This window comes from Pundamilia nyererei, unplaced genomic scaffold, assembly GCF_000239375.1.
Source record: "Pundamilia nyererei isolate P.nyererei 1_Seehausen unplaced genomic scaffold, PunNye1.0 scaffold00211, whole genome shotgun sequence".
NCBI lineage: Eukaryota > Metazoa > Chordata > Actinopteri > Cichliformes > Cichlidae > Pundamilia > Pundamilia nyererei.
The window spans coordinates 50,188-69,117 of NW_005187612.1; the positions used below are offsets into that span (position 1 = coordinate 50,188).

The following is an 18,930-nucleotide window of genomic DNA, read 5'->3' on the forward strand; positions in this document are numbered from 1 at the left end:
AGGGCGTTATCCGGGTCATGGTTCCTGATACTTCAAAACATTCGTAATTAATTTGTCACTTGTTCTTTAGTAACGCAAGTTTTCATATCCCTTACAACAAAAGGTCATTGGTTAGGGGACAGAGTAGCTCATGCTGCATTGCTTTAATTTATAGACAAATGGAGCCTCATTTTGGCAATTTTTAAAGCGAATGGTTATGGTTACATTTTCTCTGATTAGAGACGAGTTTACTGTTGGTTGATGTAAATCTAATTTATTTGAAGTTGGGGTCCTTAAGTGCAATTTATTAAACTACTAATATGGAAGAAATAATCAATAGATTCCCTGTGTACAGTAAATAGCTACTGGTAGGAGCCTTGAACTTGAGCAGGCTGGCCTTTTTTCAATTCATCTTTATCTTCTTCTTATCTCTGCTGCTTCTCAGCTTGACCATTCTCTTCTCTTCTCTTCTCTTCTCTTCTCTGTCCTTTTCACTGGTCTGTGTTTATCAGTGCAGTGCTGCCTGGGCTACACGCTCCTTTGGTTTCCATTCATTCTGAGCCTATTCCACACACACACACACACACACACACACACACACACACACACACACACACACACACACACACACACACACACACACACACACTGTCTTGCTCTGTGTCTTATCCCTGCACTCCTGCTCACATCAGCTCATCCTTTCCTCAGCCCAATCTCTCTCTTTTTCTCTTCCATCTCTCTCTCGGGAAAGGAGCATCTTCCTCCTTTCCCGAGAGAGAGAGAGGCAGACGCGCGCGCGCGCACGCACATACACACACTCAGAAAGACAGACAGAGAGAGAGAGCGAGCGAGGGAGATACAGGGGAGGGCGCAAGAGCGCGCAAGCGAGCCAGCGGGTGAAGTGCGCGTGCTCTGTCACCGCCGCCGCCGCTTGAGAGGGGGAGAGACGTTTATTCAGCTGGTGGATAAGGAAACGAGCGGAGGGCAGGGATGAACAGATAGAGGCACCAGCCAGTGAATCAATGAACGGATCGCGACCTGGGCTTTTTCCAGAGTACCAAACCGGTGAGAGGACACAAATATCGCGCCACTGTTGCTCTTATAATGAATCTATGTGCATTGTTAAAACTGTTTTGCTGCTCTTACGCGAGCCGTGTGTGTGTATGTGTGTGTGTGACAGGAGACAGTCACCGTGTTTAAGAAGTGTGCCGGCATGTGAGGTGCATTCACTTTGACAGTTTGTCTAGACCCTAGCAGCGGGCGCTGCGTGGTGCAGAATTTGGTTCATGTGTGCGTAAATAAGGAGCGAGAAAGTGTTTCGATGAGGCGGAAGAGATAGACGTTGAAACTGAAAGACACCGGAGTGCCCCGCATGACCAGGGAGGTCTCTCAGGTGTGTTGCGACACCGCGGAGTCCTGCCCTGCGCGAGAGACGCATTCAAGTGCCGTTCCAATTAAGCATCTGTCCTGCGCGCAGTCTCCTGTGAGAACCAGCGTAGCCTGTGTCGTATGATAAAAGGATCTTGATCCACGCCGGCTGTTCTCTCAGCTGGAGAGCGAACGATGGAGTAAAATTTACCAAGACCTAAAACCTTTGCTGAGCCGGGTTGGGGATTGCGCAAGAAAAGAAGGTGCGGGGACGTAAGATTATGGTTAGGGGTTAGGTACACACCTGGGTACTAGGGGACTGTGCACCGGGTCAGGGCGCGCAAGAGTAATAGATTTGTAAGGGGTGAAATAGCAGCACAATAGCGGCCTGTAGCTTCGCATATGAAAGGAAAATCCTGTGAGTTTGAAATTAAGGCTGATGATAATCGGAATGTAAAAGTTGGATGAATACCATTCAGGTTCCTGCATTTCTTTAGAGGAGCTGATTATTGTGACGATTTGTTGATTCTGGTGGTGGTGACGATGATGGTGATGAACGTATTTATGGAAGGAGTTGTGATGATACCAAAGCTAATTGATATGTGACACTTTTAATGATGGCAGTCCCAACATAAATGGATGCTGCTGCTTATAGGTGTTACACGTCGGTGTGGAGGTGGTTTTATAACAGTTGAAGAGTTGGCAACAAAATAATGGAGATGAGGATGATGACGTTGATGGTTTATAGAGCATGATGACGGTGGAGAGTTAATGATGATGGCTGGGCTGCGGGGTACATGATGAGGCTACTGATGAGAACTTTTTCAACAATGATAAATAATTTACCCAAAGATATGTTGCCCTCTCAATAATTCAAGGAGCCAAGCTGTCTAAGGAAATGTAGGCTATAAATTAATCTGCATATCTTAATCCATCCCCAGCATATAAGCAAGAGTAACTCTTTGTGTTAAGCAGCTTTTACACAGGTGTTGCTATCCAGACACGTCTACAAGGTAGCGATTTTGTGCAATTCAGACAAACAAAGCTGTTTTTCTGAATTAATAAAGGGTCAAAATAAGTCTGATGGTTCCTGGAAGGGAAATATATCCACATTTTGAGGTCAGCAATAGTTTTTTTTACCTTAAAAAATGATAATACATTCTTTTGCTTTATATCTTGGCTCTCAACTAATCCAAAAGCAGCAACAGTATGATTTTGGCTGCTTGTGTGAGCAGTGACTGTGAATAACTGCAAGGGCAGAGAAACCTGGTGCTTGGAAGGAAAAACACATGCATTTATTCATTATTTATGTAGCGCCTAATCCTAGAAATGTCAATATTGACAATGATTTGGTCAAGTTCCCACATTTATATTTTGTTTCTAGGTCTGTGTGTTTATTGTGTATGCACATAATGGAGGGTGCCTACTAGCTAAGGGTGTTTGCATGCCAGAAATATCCAGGACTTTCCCTGCCTGTCTGTCGTCTTTTCCTGTGACGGTATCCTCAGCTAATCCATTAATGACTTAAACAACACACTCACTTCCCCACAGCAGAGGGTGGTAACCCACATCTTGGCCTCTATTCTTGTCCATGTTAATCTGATTATGTGTTTCGCTGGCACCGGTCTCTGGTTTCTTGTGTTGTTAGTGGTTACTGAGCATAGGGAACCTGTTACTTTGAGCATAATGCATCTGTCCAGTAGCTGGGAGGGACAGGAAACACCCTGTGGTCATAATCCTTTTTTCTCCTGTGTGTGGGTGTTTGTTACACACGGTTAGTAGTGCCAGCTTTCAAAACCTTGTTTTGAGTTGTGTACCAGAAGAAGATTATATTAACAATACTGTGAAATATAAAAAAGAAGACCTATTCATGTTGGCAGGAGCATAAAGGAGCAGGAACTTCTATTAAGCTAGAAGATACATTTTTATGTTCTTTTAATTGATGAATTGTTGAATTGATTTATTGTTTGAGTGGTAGGCTACATGTAGCCAAATTTCTGTTTGGCCTAATGTTGCGATCACTAATCAGTTGTTTGTTATAACTTCAAGGGCTAAAATATATAATAAATATAATATATTTATTATATTTGTCCATACTGGTCAAAGCCTTTATAGATCATCAAGTTTGAATATGTAAAAGTGTAATACAGCAACTGGTGTGATATAATTAGCAATGAACTGATGCAAGTAAAGACATTAAAGCCAAACTCAAAAAGCAACATACTTTAACATAATAATCTTAGGGGGAAAAAAGTTAAATAAAATAATTAAGACGACAAGTTAGAAAATAATGTGTTTAATGTGGGTGTGAAAAAAACCCCCATATATATATAACATAATGGATAAGCGATATGCACTCAACTCTCTCGTGTCAAAGTCATCTTCAGTGATGACTCTAACCCTATGCTTTCATGTCTTTTTAAAATTTTTCCAAAAAGGTACTTTATGCTTGCCTCCAAAGCATAATGATGATAACTTAAACCCAACAGGGTTAATATATCATGCCAAAGTAGTTGCGTTCCATTTTATGATAACTGTACCAGAATTCTAGTTTGGCTGCCCTAATGTGATTATTAAAAGCAAACAGTAGTTGGACGTAATATTAACACGGGATCTAAAACAGATTGTATCACATAGAATACACGACATAGTTGCATGAATCTAATTAAAATGATTGCGCACATTATTATTAAATAGTGATTTGAACTTAAACATTAACAGTCCTGTGAGTTATTGTGCTCATCAATGGGGACTAGAACAACACTGAGATAATAGCTCAACTAACTCGTGATCTCTCACAGTTCATAGCTTATCATCTGTAAAATGACAAATGTGATCTTTACATTGACCTTGAGTAACATTTGGGTGAAGACTAATTAGGTGATAATTATTTGTAGGTTTATGACCAGTGCTCTAGTAGCGATTCTTGTGAATTGTGGATGAGCAGATGGCATGAAGTCGTGAAACTGGATAAGCTGAAAGAAAAAGAAAATTAAATGTATTGCTAAAAAAGCAGCTTTGTAGTGTAGTGGTTAACAAATTCCATGAGAAACACAAACCCAGCCTCAGGACGTCACAACCAAATTTAATCCTGTGACCTGAGCATATCACCTTATGTGTGGGAAGTTCTCCTCTTTGAGAGAGATTCTGACTTGAAGGGCTATGCTAGTAGCATATTGTACTTATGGTATGGCTTCTTTCAATTTAACTATTAATGCTGCTCTCCAACTGTCTTTTGCATGGAAGAAACTGCAAATTTGTCATGAAAGCCTTTACCAGGGTGTGCAAGTAGGCCTTGCAGTTTGTATTTAGTTGATTCATTAGTGCAGTGACATCAAAAGTAAATGCAGGACCCATCTTCCTCTGCATCTGAGATGTTACCATCTGGAGTCTATTTGTGATTCAGTGCCCTTGCATTGATGAAGTGAATTATTTTAGTTACAACATCAACAATGTGGTTTATTTTTTAGCACTGACTAATACAACAACTCCTGGTGTGTAATACAATGCAAAAATACCATTAAGGCAAACAAAAGGACTGATAAGTTACCACCGTGCTACTCTCTAACTGGTTGATTTGAAATTGTGTTGCCACTGTAGATGCTCTAGCTAAAAGGTAATTTCATGGTGGTTGGTGAGCTTAAAGGGTATGCAATGCAAAATATGTGATTAACTAAAATGTGGGTGGATCATAAAATATAACATGAAACAACAAAAAACTATAGTACAATATCACATTTAAATGTATTAGAATTTATTTAATTGTAATCGTCTTTTCAATTATTAAGTTATTGTTGATTTTAGTATGGAATCTTTGCATACTATATAATTGCATCGCAATTATTTTTAATATTTATTTAAAATTGAAATATTTGAAACTATGTGTATTGGATTAATTATATTGTAAAATGCCACCTCTTCCCAAGAGGGATCATTAAACTTTCAGCTCTCATCCCCAGGCTTTCTAAGCTATTCGCCCTCATTGTTTTAATTTTGTTTATCTTGTGTAGGGACAGCGGCTTTATCCAAAATCTTAAAAGTTCACTCCATCTCCATCATTTGTTTTGGCTGCTATTTAGATCTAGATAATTTCATGAGGCATTTTAATCTCTCTGCAACTGAACAGTGAGTCGCCCCTCGAGGTTTAAAGCACGGCCTCCTGCCTACAGGTTGATTAATTAAGTACACTAACACAATAGAATGAGAGGACAGTGATATATCGAGTGGTTCATCTCTTCTCTCGCTGCGACACGAAGCCATTGGCCTATCCTTTTATTTGACACAGTGTTTGACATTCATGGAAAGTGGCCAGTACCCATGGGTGGCGCCCAGTGCCACATCACATAATGGCACCTCAGTGTTTGCTCGACCGGAGGAAAGCGCACTGTGAGTTAAGACCAAGGAGTGAACTTTATAATATCAAACCCAAAGCTTAACAGTCAGTATGGGCATTTGGCAATTTGAGCTGTGAAATTAGACATTACAGCACGATCTAAATCATGACGCAATGAGAGAGAGTGAAAACGCGTTCAACATATTGTGACTAAAGCACAGATGAAATTAAAAATAAAGCGTTGCATCATGGCAAAGTGTCAAAGAAGGCTAAATCCTGTTTTAAATATCAGTAATCATTGACACAGTCAACTAATTGCAATACAGGTTCCAGATATAGTCTGATTTAAACACCTCTGAGTTTAAAAATCCTATAAAAAGGACGGTTGCAGATTTAATAACATCCTGAGATCCCTTACAGGTTCAGCTAGGTTGCCAGGGCCCTCACATCACTCATTCCACTCACTTTCAAATTGCTCTCAAAGTCTCAGTTTATTGCCAATTGGTGCGATTTCCAAGCTGGACAGCAGTTTGAGGTGTCTCAACAGTGATCTCACTTGCATGGCAAACTGATTTAGCCCTTACTCCTGTATACTTCAATTAATCCTTCAGAGGGAAACTACAAATGATGAACTAGTAGCCTGAAGCATTGAGTGCATGCAGCAGTTTGCCTGGTCCACATTTTCACTTGACTGGCAAACGCATGTCAGGATTCCAAATATCCAAATGTCAGGATGTTATAGTTCTGCTCAACATTAATCAACAATTAGTAAAATCACCTATTGGTATATTCAATGCTGGAACTCTTTGTATTTATCCAAATTGATATGGAAACTCATACTAAAAAGCCACGAGGAATGATTATTGGAACTATGACAGTCATAAAACATCAGTTTAGACAAAAGTAGGTATGTCAGGCTAGAAAAAGGAGTGTTGCTTTAAAATCTAATATCTTTATAAGACATAATTGTTTTCTGCATTTTTGAGTTAGTTTATTTATGTCTTGCTCCTTTTTGCTTATCTCCACAAGTAAGTGGCAAAAAAGTGCTCATTAACCAACTGTAAAACAATCTATTATGCAATACTCTCTATGTACTGCTGTCAAGTAAAAGGGTGGAGCAAGGGGTGTATGGGTTTAAAGAGGCAGTTTTAAAAATGAGGTAACACAGTGGTGACTCAGCCTATGGCCAATTGATGAAAGCACTCTGATATTTATATAGCTGCAATGTGTCCAACTGACCATTATTTGATTTTTTTCTACAAATTATATTACAGGATAACACAAACCAAACACTTGTTGCTGTTGCAGCGTCATATTAAAAGCATTTAAGCTGGTGAGCCATTAGTTGGCTTTTATTTTGGAACTGTCACGCAAAAGATTCAGTGTCAGTGAGTTGAGTGCTTACCATCATTGGCTAGTCATAAAAAAACAGACTTTTTGGCATTGTCTGGCAAATTAGCTTGAAATACTAAAGGTAGTAATGAAACCAGAAGAAGCAGCCACTGTGAGCTGCAGGCAGCACGCTCAACTCAACGTCTCCTTGTGCAAGCCACAAGGAAATGGATAAATCTGCATGAATTGTTTTTTGAAAGCATGGAAATAACTTGTTTTGCTTTCCCCGGTATTCAGTGATTTACTAGGATTCAATTCTTCAACACAGCCATTTCAAGAGGTCGTTACTAAATACACATCCATCCATGCTCTTACAGCTTATCCAAATTCAAGGTCGCGTGCTAAATAGACATATCCAGGTAAACAAGCCCTCAGTTATACAGGCTTGATAAGAATTTAGCAATTCGTATTCCATTATCGATATCACTTGTCAATTTGATTCCTTATCAGTTCTCTTATCAATTCTTATTGGCTCTGCTTTGACAGTTCCCACGATCCCTAAGCAGCATATCAGAGAATTCACATTGGTGCAAATTAATTGGATGGTGTGGGTCAAATGTTTGTGCATGCTGGAAATATTTCCCATCTTTGTTGTGAGCAGTTTTGGGGTCGTTACTGAAAAAAAGTAATGTATTACACAGAACAGAAGTAATACAGTACATTACTGCTTAACGTTCCTTAATTTGTTATACTGCTTGTTACATTACTTTCATGTTCCTCTGTGAAATGATCTGAAACATGCTGTCTCTTAATTACCATTTAACTATATAAACCTACAGGCTACAGCCCCTCACACCAACACAAATCCCTATCTTAACGACCAGGACGTTACAGACATACATATGATCTTTCTATTAGTATTACACGAAGCCGAAAGCACAAAGCGAAATTGAAAACTAGCACAAAGAGATTTTAAAGCAAATGCCACCACATTGATTATACTTTAGAAAGATGAGTGAATGGCAACAGAGACTGAAAGCACGACTGTTCATCTGTTTGTTATCTGATGAAATTCAAGCTATGGCTGCTGTGCTGGGGTTGGCATTCATTCACTTTCACTCTGGGTTCTTGGCTAGCTTAGTGTTAGCATGCTGTCTGGCTAGTTTAGCGTTAGCATGTTGTCTGTCCTGGATGTAGTTTCCACATTATCATCACGCTCTGTCTTTTGGTGCAATACAAATAAAAGCAGTATCCATTCCGGCATTTTCCTCTGACGACACACGAATTGAAATCAGCTGATTGGGTCGCAAAAGGAAGAACTGATAAGCGGGATCGATAGATGGGCAGACTAACAATTCCAAGGAAATGGCCCAGTGATTCCCATCATTACCTCTGTTCACTAGGGAAAATGTATAATGAAGTTAGTGAATGGTTGCTCTGTTACTAGGTGAAATTGGTTACATGTCTTTGTGATTCCTTTGGTCACTAGCAGACTCACCTGTAGTTAGCATGGATGATACCCACTTGTTTGCAAACACTCCCTAACTACTCCTTAAGGGTAATGTAACTTGAGAAAGGTGTGATGCAAACTTTGAAACGGAGAACGTTCGCCTTCAAAGTAAGAGTTGTGCCTTACTGCTCCAAACCGACACGTTTAAAGCGCAGGTTTTGCTCTGGAGGTGACTGAAGCCCAACTGATGTAAGGGAGGAAGACCGAAGGCACCCCAACAAATTAATGCCTCCGAGTGTGGCTGGATTGTTCAGCTTGGCCTCTGTGGTCATAAGTAGGAATAACAGGATGATGGTAAATGTAACTCGAGTGTGTTTCATTGCTCATCAGTTTGGCAGATACTTCTTCATTCAACTTGGTAACTGAAGCTGCTGGTAGAATATTCCTGTGCCAAATTAACCATGGAGGGAGGTGCACTTGCCAGGACTCCTTGTCTCATTGATCTTGGTGGATTAGTTAAAATCCCACATGAGTTCTGCTGCTCTCAGTCATCTCTATGTCCTTAAGTCCTTGGGTCTGTTTCTAATAAAATAACCATCATCATCATCTGGCAAACAATGACAGGCTTTTCCACAAAATCTAAAAATGTGCACGTATGTAACAAAAGTTGTTGCAGAAAAACCAAAAAAACTCTTTTGCAGACAGACACATTCGATAGTGCTCTGATTACAATTATCATCCCACCAGATTATGTTTAAAGATGAGCCGAGCATTGATATGCAGAGAGGCTCCCCCTGCTGCTGCTAAGAATAGAAAACACCGAGGTGGAGGAGAGCCGTTTGTTTTGTGAGTAACCTCAGCATATGATACGCACACTTGGACTCACCACAGTGTGTGAGAGGTAGTGACTGTGTCTTTGAATGTGTCTTTCTCTATGTCTGTGGCTGTCTGTGTCTTGCTCTGCGTGTGCTTGATCCTCATGCGGTGATTCACAGGGCAGACCGTCCCGGATATTTTGCCTATGGTCGTCTGCAGTGCTGTTGTTGCTTTAAATTACATTTTAGGGATGGCTTGGTGCTTGGCAGAATAAAACGGTGCTAAGTGAAGAAAACTGACTAAAGCAGTTACGATTTCTGGAAGATAGAAGAAGGGACAGAGGAGAGGGTGAAAAACAGACGCAACCCTGCTTGTGTCCTTTCCTCGCTACTCTCTGAGGCCAGAATCAGTGCAAGCTGTTCTTTTAATATCATGAATGGGAGGAAAGATGTGAAATGGACAATTGCAGACTTATCCAGCCAACTGTGAAAATGGGCACAGATGAAGAATACAATGACCTTTTAAATCGCTTAAGCCCTAGGCCAGTTTGTGGAATTTGTGTATGGAAAAACAAACTCAATCAACTTCAGTCGCTGGCAGCTCCACAAGTGAAAATGAACAACCTTGGGCTCTGCTTATAAAGAATGCTTTGAAGAATTTTTGAACTACAGTAAATTTCACTCACCAGCCCTGGGTGACACTTGAAAAAACTCAAACAGTATTTACTTCCACCATCTAAATCTGATCAGAAATTAAACACCCGCTTTATAACAAAGAGTCAGCGACACTGATGATGGTGAACCTGATCTAAAAAGTCTGACCTACAACCCTGCCAAACCTGGCAGTCGGTGGGACTATGTAGCCTCTCCATTTTAGCCATTTGAGAGCTTTAGAGAGCCAAATGTACCTGGCCTGGTGTTTGGAAATGGTGGCTGCAGGTTATTGGAAAAGGTTACAGTTTTTCTGAATGGACAGGTTTGCACTGGATGGTTGAAGAAAGAAGTGTACGCTCTTTTAAAAGAGGAATGGATAAAATCCTGAAGTGGGTGAACGTCTATATGTTTACCACTGATAAACCTCCCTTTTTTCAACACAGGTTTACTTTCTGTTGGTTTCCTGCCCTCTGTGTTTTTTCTTGCATTTCCTGTCTACCCTTATGTTGCCTTTTCACTTTAATTTTCTCTGTGTGTCCTGTCTTAATGTCTTTCTTATCTGCTTTGTCATTCTTGTATGTGAAATTACTGTCTTAGATGGCCCCAAAAGAGAATTTTCTCCAGGAGATTGGGTTTGTGTCGTATGTGAAACCAAAAGGTCATTCATCCATTTTCTTCTGCTTATCCAATTGCAGGGGGGGGGCATGAAACAGGGTACACTCTGGACACACACACACCTATAGTCAACTTAGAATCATCACCTAACCGAACCGTTTTTGGACACACAGGGACAGGGCGAACATGCACAGTCCACACGGAAAGGCCCCAACCTGAATTTAAATCCAGAACCTTCTTGCCTCGAGGTGCCAGTGCGAACCACTGCACCACCATGCCACAAAACCGAAAGGCAATGTTGGTTCATTTTTTTCATACTAGGTTGACTCAGGGGGCCTTTCTATTGTGACTTTGCACGTTCTTCCTACGTGTGTTTGGTTGAGTTTCGGATTCAAATTAGCCACAGGTCTGAATGACTGTGATTCGCAAGGTTCCCAGACTGCAGCAGCTCTAGCCCCCCAAGCACCCTGAATTGGATAAGTGGTCAATAAAACAGATGTAAAATGATGCAAATTTTTTCTTCTTCTTCTTTTTTCGAATTTCTCAGTTTTCGCTCATGGTTAGACGAGATCTCGACAACAGAACTAGTCTGCTAGCTGTGGGATAAGATTATACTTTGGGTTAAAATAGATCGCATTTTATGCATTTTCACAACAATAGCAGTGGTCACATGTTAGCTTTTCAGAACATTCTGAAGGCGAACTTGTCCTTTGTCCTGTTTTTCACCAAGCTATCACGTTACATCAAATAAACTGGTCAGTTGCAATCATGGTGCTGGTGCAACATTAACACCAACGCAGCAATATCAAATTGCCCCTCCGCCCCCCTCCTCACGCCTTCTGTTCTGTCTTTGTCTGTCCTTTTAACCTTTTCTGTGTGGCTTCACATCAACACTGTCAGAGCAGTTTATAAAACAAATAGACCTGATATCCTGAAGTCCTGGTAATTCCAGGAATTCTCCATTTTCTCGAGAAAAGACACCCCTATATTTCTTCGCTGTGTAAAACAAAGCAGATCTTAATCTGTTTTGTGTTATATAGCAGACAAAGCCCGCACTCCTTGCAATGCGTTTCTTGTGAGGCGTACAGGAATACCAAAATGTGGCTTCAGATAATCCATGTAGTGTAATGTATGCAGTATCATAATGCCGTTTACAAGTACAGTGTTATGCAACTCACAATCAGCATAATCTTCCTTCGCTTTTCTATGGATGGGAAGTCACGGATGTGGTTTGTTCACGCTCCCAAACACACACACACACAGACACACACACACACACACTCTTCTCTCCCCAAGCGCAAGTCATATTGCAGATGTTCATATCCAGTATCTGCCAGCCTCTGTTTGTTTGTTTTTGCCTCTGTGCGTGTGTGTGTGTGTGTGATGTTGAGAGGTACTGGCAGCACAGTGCTCAGACTTCCATCCCTTGCTAATGTCACACACAGAGAGGATAGCAAAAAGCCCGAGGGAGCTCGCATGCTAACCCCCACCTCCCCTCTCCCCATCTCATCCTCAACACGTGCACGCACACACACGCATACACACACATATCATGCATAAATAAGTTAGTATGAATGCTGAGCGTGAACATTTAAACTTCCGCGCTTCCATGCGCACTTTTTCCTTTGCTCATGGATTTAGTTTTTGCTGCAGCGACTTACTCTCGCGCACGTCTATACACAGCCTTTACTTCTGTGTCTCTTTTTTAACCTCTGCTGCCGGGCCTTGATGACACACACACATGCGCTCACGTGGAGTTTACAAATAAAAATCATCACACCTATACATAGCAACACTCTGTATCTCTCTAAAGTACAAGCGGACTTAAACGCGAGGTCCTGGGGGAACCTCGGTCTTTGAGTGTCTGCGCTGCGCTCGCCCTGCGTGCCTTTACACCTCCACTCAAAGCTTCTCTCCATTTTTATGTCACAGCCTTTTGCAGAAGCGGAGGCATTTAGTCTGTGTGACTTCCAAGTGGTACTACAAACAGTAAAAGAAATAAAGGCTTGGAGCAGTCGTGGATTTAGACAAATTTTGCATATTTGTATCATATGGAATTCTTTGTTCTAATCTGTATTTGTTTAGGGATAATGTAACACTTGCTTTGATGCTGATGTTAATGCCTCTAGGCCTCTGTTTTACACCATTTGCGGTCCAGCCTATAATCAGCATTGATAAGGACATTGGTATTAAATTAATTTCTAAATTCATGTCTATCTATGTGGCAAAATGTGAAACGTGACCAAAAAGTACTGGGAGCCGGTGAAAATCTCACCCACTTAAAATTTGGCCCTTTTCACATTCAAGGTCATCTTTTCAGGCATGTCCACACAACTTCCAGTGCGGCTGCTATTTTTAGATCCCATTCTGGCCACTTACACCAAGCGATGCACGATTTCATCACTGACCTCAAAGTTGCACGGAGAGCAAACATCAACTTCTCTTTCAAACTGACTCAGGTCTCATGTGGAGGATCGTCTCTGATGTTCAGAGCTTCAGCCAATTCAGTTGAAGAGGGAGCGAGCCAGGTGAGTCGTTCTGCTTAAACATTAATTGTCCATTCGTCCGCCAGGTGAACCTGTCAGTGCAGTATTCTAGTGTAATGCAGTTTCGAGTTGATGATATGAACTGCGGTGCATGGCAGTGTGCCATTTCAGAGCACGGTGAATACAGTTTTTTGGCCACACAAAAAATGTTCTCTCACAGGCTGGCGCACTACCTGGAAATGAAAATCAAGTTGAAGGATCACCGTCTTGACACACTGGAGGAGATTGAACTTTAAGTACATACAAGTCAAGTCAAGTTTATTTATAAAGCACATTTAAAAACAATCGAGGCTGACCAAAGTGCTGTACATGCAGTGCTCCAAGCATGGCACGAGTGCTGGGAAAACTTCATCTTTGCCAAAGGAGATTTTTTTTCAAATATTTTGAATTCTATTTATCTGAAATTATTTGATTATTAATACAGTTGAATGGATTTATAAGTAGAACTTTACTGTTTTTGTTGGTCTCGATGATGCTAGCTTTTCTCCCAGCGATACAGTGTTTATGCAAGAAAAACTGTTAGACCTGGAGCATGCAACATGTGGGGGGAACTGTGTCTGTGTATTACAAGTCAATGTTGCATTTGATTCATGCAGTGTTATTCACCCTCTATAACAGTAATTGCTTATCCGATTGTTAAGTGATGACACGACGAATCCTACTTCTGGGCCTAAAGTAGTCTGCGTTTAATATGGCTTTTGTGTTGTTAACATGTTTAATGTTATGTATTTTTTTCTATTTAATCTCAAAAAGCTCCTAAAACAGTCAGTGATCCCTGTTGACCTCCCTCGGCTTTTATTACCGCTAATTTATTTAAGCTCAGTTTTTAAAACCTTAGGATGTAACTACAGCCCAGCCCATGCAGCAGTATATGAATGACTAACCTCGTATTGTGGATGGATTATCTCAGTTGTTCTCCTGGCTGAAGTTTGGTCCTTTTACAGCATCCTGCCATGCGATTACATTTGTTTCTGACCACCGAGAACACTCATGTTAACTTTTATCGAGTGGAAAAAAAGGTAGCTTGTTTATATTATGCTAACATAGCTGTGTCGCTAGCGGTCACGTAGCACATCATTATATAGCAGCTAGCCAAACATCAGTAACCCTACAAACGTCACTGCTGTTTAGTTTTCTGTCTTCATTTATGTTGGAAGTGATAACAGAGCTGTACGTTTTAATTTATTTCCAAAACCCCGCAGTCAGGACATGCTATATTGTATTTAGATAGAAGCTAGCGAGCTAACTTCCTGTTAACTTCTAACTCCGTTAAATGTCATAAATTCCGTTTTCATGGATGCCTGGATGTTAAACTCAATTGTTACACCTGGTAGAGCAGAACGCTGATCATTTTATTAAAGATAAAAGACTTTAGACAGTTTTTCAACTCTCAGTAATGCCATAGTGATCGTTTGATATATGGACCCGCAGCCGAGTTTAGGCCCAGACACGGCTAGTGACGTCAGACTGAACAACCGGATTGCTAGCACAGACAGAACAGAAGAGCTGCACATACGCCACAGAGCAGATTTGTCACATAGTGTCAGTATGTGACGAGTTGAGATGAGAACGTGACATCCAAAAAGACCAGTGTCACATGGTTAGTGCTCACACGACTGCAGTTTATCAGTATTATGTGTACTGTTTATAGACAGTATAGTAGATCTAAAGGTGCTGTACATTGATTCCATAGCAGCTTAAATCTAACTGGTTCCACAAAGTGCTTTACAATGTGTCTTGGGAGAGGACATAAGCCAAAATAGCTAGGAACGACTGGTTCAGTCTGAAGCATCTTATTTAAAAAATAATAATAAAATCTCCTTTTGAAGATTAACTATTAATTACAGAATGTTGCTAAAGATTTGCTATAAGTGCAGACTAGCATATAATTGAAATATAATTAGTCTAATTTCTTTAATTTACTGAACTAATTAAATCCTCAGATGCTTTCCCAAAACCTCTCATCTCGTTTCTTTTACCTTCTGTTCCACCAAGATTTTATTTTCATCATAGCTCCACTGCTTCTTCACTGTTTTCCTCTAACTAAGAGTCTGCAAGTTCTTTGGCTAAACACCTAACTATGTTTAGAGTTCAGGCCTGATCTCTCTGTCCTCCGTTTCTTTAATTTCAAAAGTAAATACCCCCACAGTGATAAGAAATGACTGCTTCTTTGAACGGATGCAAAAAGAGGTGTGCCGCGGCGCGTGTGTTTGTCCAAGTGTGCAAGCGATGCCAAGAAGAAGTACAGTTTGATGGCCGAGCAGATGGATAGCACGACTGTGTTTCATTTGTTTGTGTTCGGCAAATGGCAGTGACAGAGCTGTGGTGAAACTAATAAAGTTAAATGGAACCACGTCTTTCATTAGCTCAGTGCTTTCCTGTATGATAAAACCCCCGCGCTGCCCTTTCCTCGCTTTACAGGAGCAACTCAGAGAGGCAGTGAAAACACTCCATCTCTGAAATGGATTTACAAAAGAGCCCATTATTTTCAGTGAGAAAGATGAAAGACAACAACAGCTTTATTTTCACGTTCACGCTGACACAAATGCCCTTTTGAACGTGGTAACACTGAGGACTGAGTAGCTGGGAGAGGAGGCCAAACCAAACTTCAATGAACATACAGATAAGCCCCAAAAAAAAAAATCGATTTTCCACGTAATGCAAGCATCTGAACAAAGCATGTATATGTGCAGTGAAGGGAGTAATACACAGAGAGAAAGCCTGGATTAGAGTATTTAGGAATGCATGTCGTCAACTCGTGTTCTATTTTATTTTATTGTCCTCCTGTGTACCTCTCCTTTTCGAATGATGGTCATCCCTTCCTAAATCCAATCAGGAAATCACCGGCCATGACAATCCTGACTGCACATACACACTCCCACACACACATGAACATGAAAACATACAAGCCACCAGGTCCAGTGAAGCAGACACTTGCAAGATTTCACGACTGCTAATGCATGCACTTGTGAACACATCGTCACACGTACACATTGCATTCTGTACCAGCCTACAGTCATGCATGCAACGTGTCTGGACAGCTTGTGTGTGTGTGTTTGTGTAAGTATGCATGTGTGTGCGGACTCTTATCGGATTATATAAGCCAGGTTTGGGGTTTATGCTGCAGTGCCAGATTACGCACAAATGGATTGAAGAAATGGGTGGGCAAGAGGAGGATAGGGGAAAAAGACTGGAACAAAAATGGATAAGTAGAATGGGAATTTTAAAGCAGGATGAGGTGTTACACGGCAGGATCTCCACTGATTGAATGGTACGTTGAGCTGAGCATTAAGAGACATTAATAAGGACATATGGCAGTGATTGTGGAAAGAGAGTCAGAGGAGATAAAATTGGTAAACAACAAAGGTGGGAAATGACAGAGATAGGATGAGCGAGAGCACCAGTGTGAGATGAGCAATGCTACTGGAAAACGGGGGAAAGAGGAGACGGCTGTGAGACAAAAAAGGGGGAGGGATAATGAGGGAGACAGACAGGAGGGAATCTAACAAGTGAAATGACGAGACAGGCGATAATCAGCAAGAAGATGTGGCAATAAGAGGAAGTGTCGATGAGAAAAGCTGAGAAAGGAAATAAAGTAGCAGACAAACAAGAATAATGAGGGAGAGAGGGAAACGGTAGCCATCCTTCTATCACAGTAAATCCTATAGCAACACTGGAAGACGAATTTTCCTTCTGTATAGGGTTTACATCATACAACAGCTGTCTACACAACTATTCGGTGTGAAGGTTATCTGTGATTATGGAATCAGTACTATCTACGGGTAGATCGCTGTCCCACCAAAACAGGATTTTAACGCTGCGCCACTGAATATTTATATATTAACAATAGGTCGAATTACTGCGCGTGTGTCTGTGTTTCCAGTGACAAAAAATGAAGATACAGCAAAAACAGCCGAATCGGGATTTTGCCTTTGATGTCTGTCCGTTTTTTTTAAATACAAAACACTCAGTTTAATAGGTACACCCAGCTAAGACTGTTGCACACTTCAGCCTTCCTGAAAGTCACAGTGCTGAGGTGTAGCTGAAACTCAAAGAAGTGCTGATTCTACCACTTTAGACAGTTTACAGCCATTTGCAATCTGAGATGAGGGAGAAAATGAGCTATCAATATGGAGTGGAAAACTGTTAGATTTAGACTGGGTGGATTTGGTCCCAGTGGGGAGAATCTCGGGTTTATCACTGTTCAATTTGAAAAAGTTGCAAGAGAACCAGGATTTGATTTCCTGGAGGGAAACAGGGCGGTGGGTGGGAGGGTGGTAATGGGTTTAATAGATAGGTGCAGCTGTGTGTAGGCAGGGATAGCTCAGTAGGTAGCATAGTCACCCCATGATCGGAAGGTCAGGGGTCGAATCCACTGAACAGCTACCCTAAAGGTACCTCTGAGCAAGCTACCGTCCCTCCCCGGGTGCCTGATTAGTGGCTGCCCACAACTTCACTGAGAGTAATCAATAAAATATACATTATTATTATTATCAGCATAACAATGGAAACTGATATTAATCTTACAGAAAATATGACCAAGTGGAAGTAGACAGATGTTAAATAGAAGATGCCCCAGGACAGATCCCTGGGGGACACCAGTAGTTCCTGGGATTTGAAATTTAGGAATTTAATGAACGAATGTGGTTGAAAAGACTGGATTCAAACCAGTTTAGAGGTTTTAGTGTTAGTCTGTCAAGAAGAATTTTATTGGATTTGGAGGCAGATGAGAATGGTTAATAGACAGGAGTCAGTTGTCACGAGGACGTGATGGCGATATGCGTCTGTGCTTGACCATCTGGATGTAGGTGATGGCAAGTAGGTCTATGTCCCAACTTGACCCAATGTTTTCTGTTGGATACATTTTTCATTCTTCATTTTATGCTTTATTCCAACGGCTGAGCCCATCCAGTTGTATTTCCCTCAGATCCATCTTACAAATGCAGCTATTAACCTTCAGCCCCAGAGCCACGTTCATTAAGTTCATTTTCTAACGCAGTCCTGATCTAGAAGTAGAATGAAACATTCATACACACTTAACCATTCATCTGTCTTCTGATGGTTCAGGAAACCTCTCTGGCCTTTTCAGCCTACAGGCTCCAATGACACTTTTCTCATTTCCTCCTCTGGATCATTCTGCCATTATTCTTCTGCCTTATACTCTTTCTTTCCTTTCGTTTCTCATTCTTACTTCCCTCTTCACTGCGTTGGTTGTCCACTCTGCCATTATCAGCATGAAAATCTGTCGCTGGTCTGCTTGGATCTTAGTCGCAGCTTCAAACATGCTTTTAGATAGATCAAAGTAGATATTAGGCACAAATGCGATCGCATACGTATGCAGACACACGATAGCGTCACATGCGTGAATCTCACACCCTGACAATGAGCCTGTTGCTAATTGCTGGCTTCAAAGACCGAATACATGCTGTACAGCCTGTTACCTCTGAATATTTACACACATACAAATCCGACCCCACATCCTCAAACCGCACAAACAAGTTTAAATACCCAGCTAACATGGATTTACCAGATAAATGCATAGACGTAGGAGCATTAGATTGTACCCGTGTATGTATGTTTCTTTGTGAGAAAACACAAAAGTGTGCACAGCTAAGAGTGTGATTATCTGGGTAATGAATGCTCAGGTCTGCTGGTTGAGTAGGCTGTCGGATGAGGGTCAAACGCTTCAAAAGCTCTTTCATGCCTGCCTCAGATAGGTCGCATCGACCCCTGGATCTGTGAATCGATCAACCAGCCTTAATGTGACTCATTCGGGGAAACAAGAGTACCCTAATCAAACTTTAAAATGCTCATGCACTAACACTTTCACTTTAGAAT

General features: G+C 41.1%; 1 protein-coding gene across 1 annotated transcript in view; it reads left to right on the forward strand.

The window, feature by feature from the left end:
- Positions 1–879: 879 nt before the first annotated feature.
- The window catches only part of LOC102215892 (sodium/calcium exchanger 3-like), a 126,026-nt gene continuing 107,975 nt past the window's right edge, over positions 880–18,930 (forward strand). The window contains exon 1 of the mRNA XM_013914631.1: positions 880–1,044. The gene's annotated coding sequence lies outside the window, so the exon portion shown is untranslated. The remainder of the gene's footprint in view (positions 1,045–18,930) is intronic.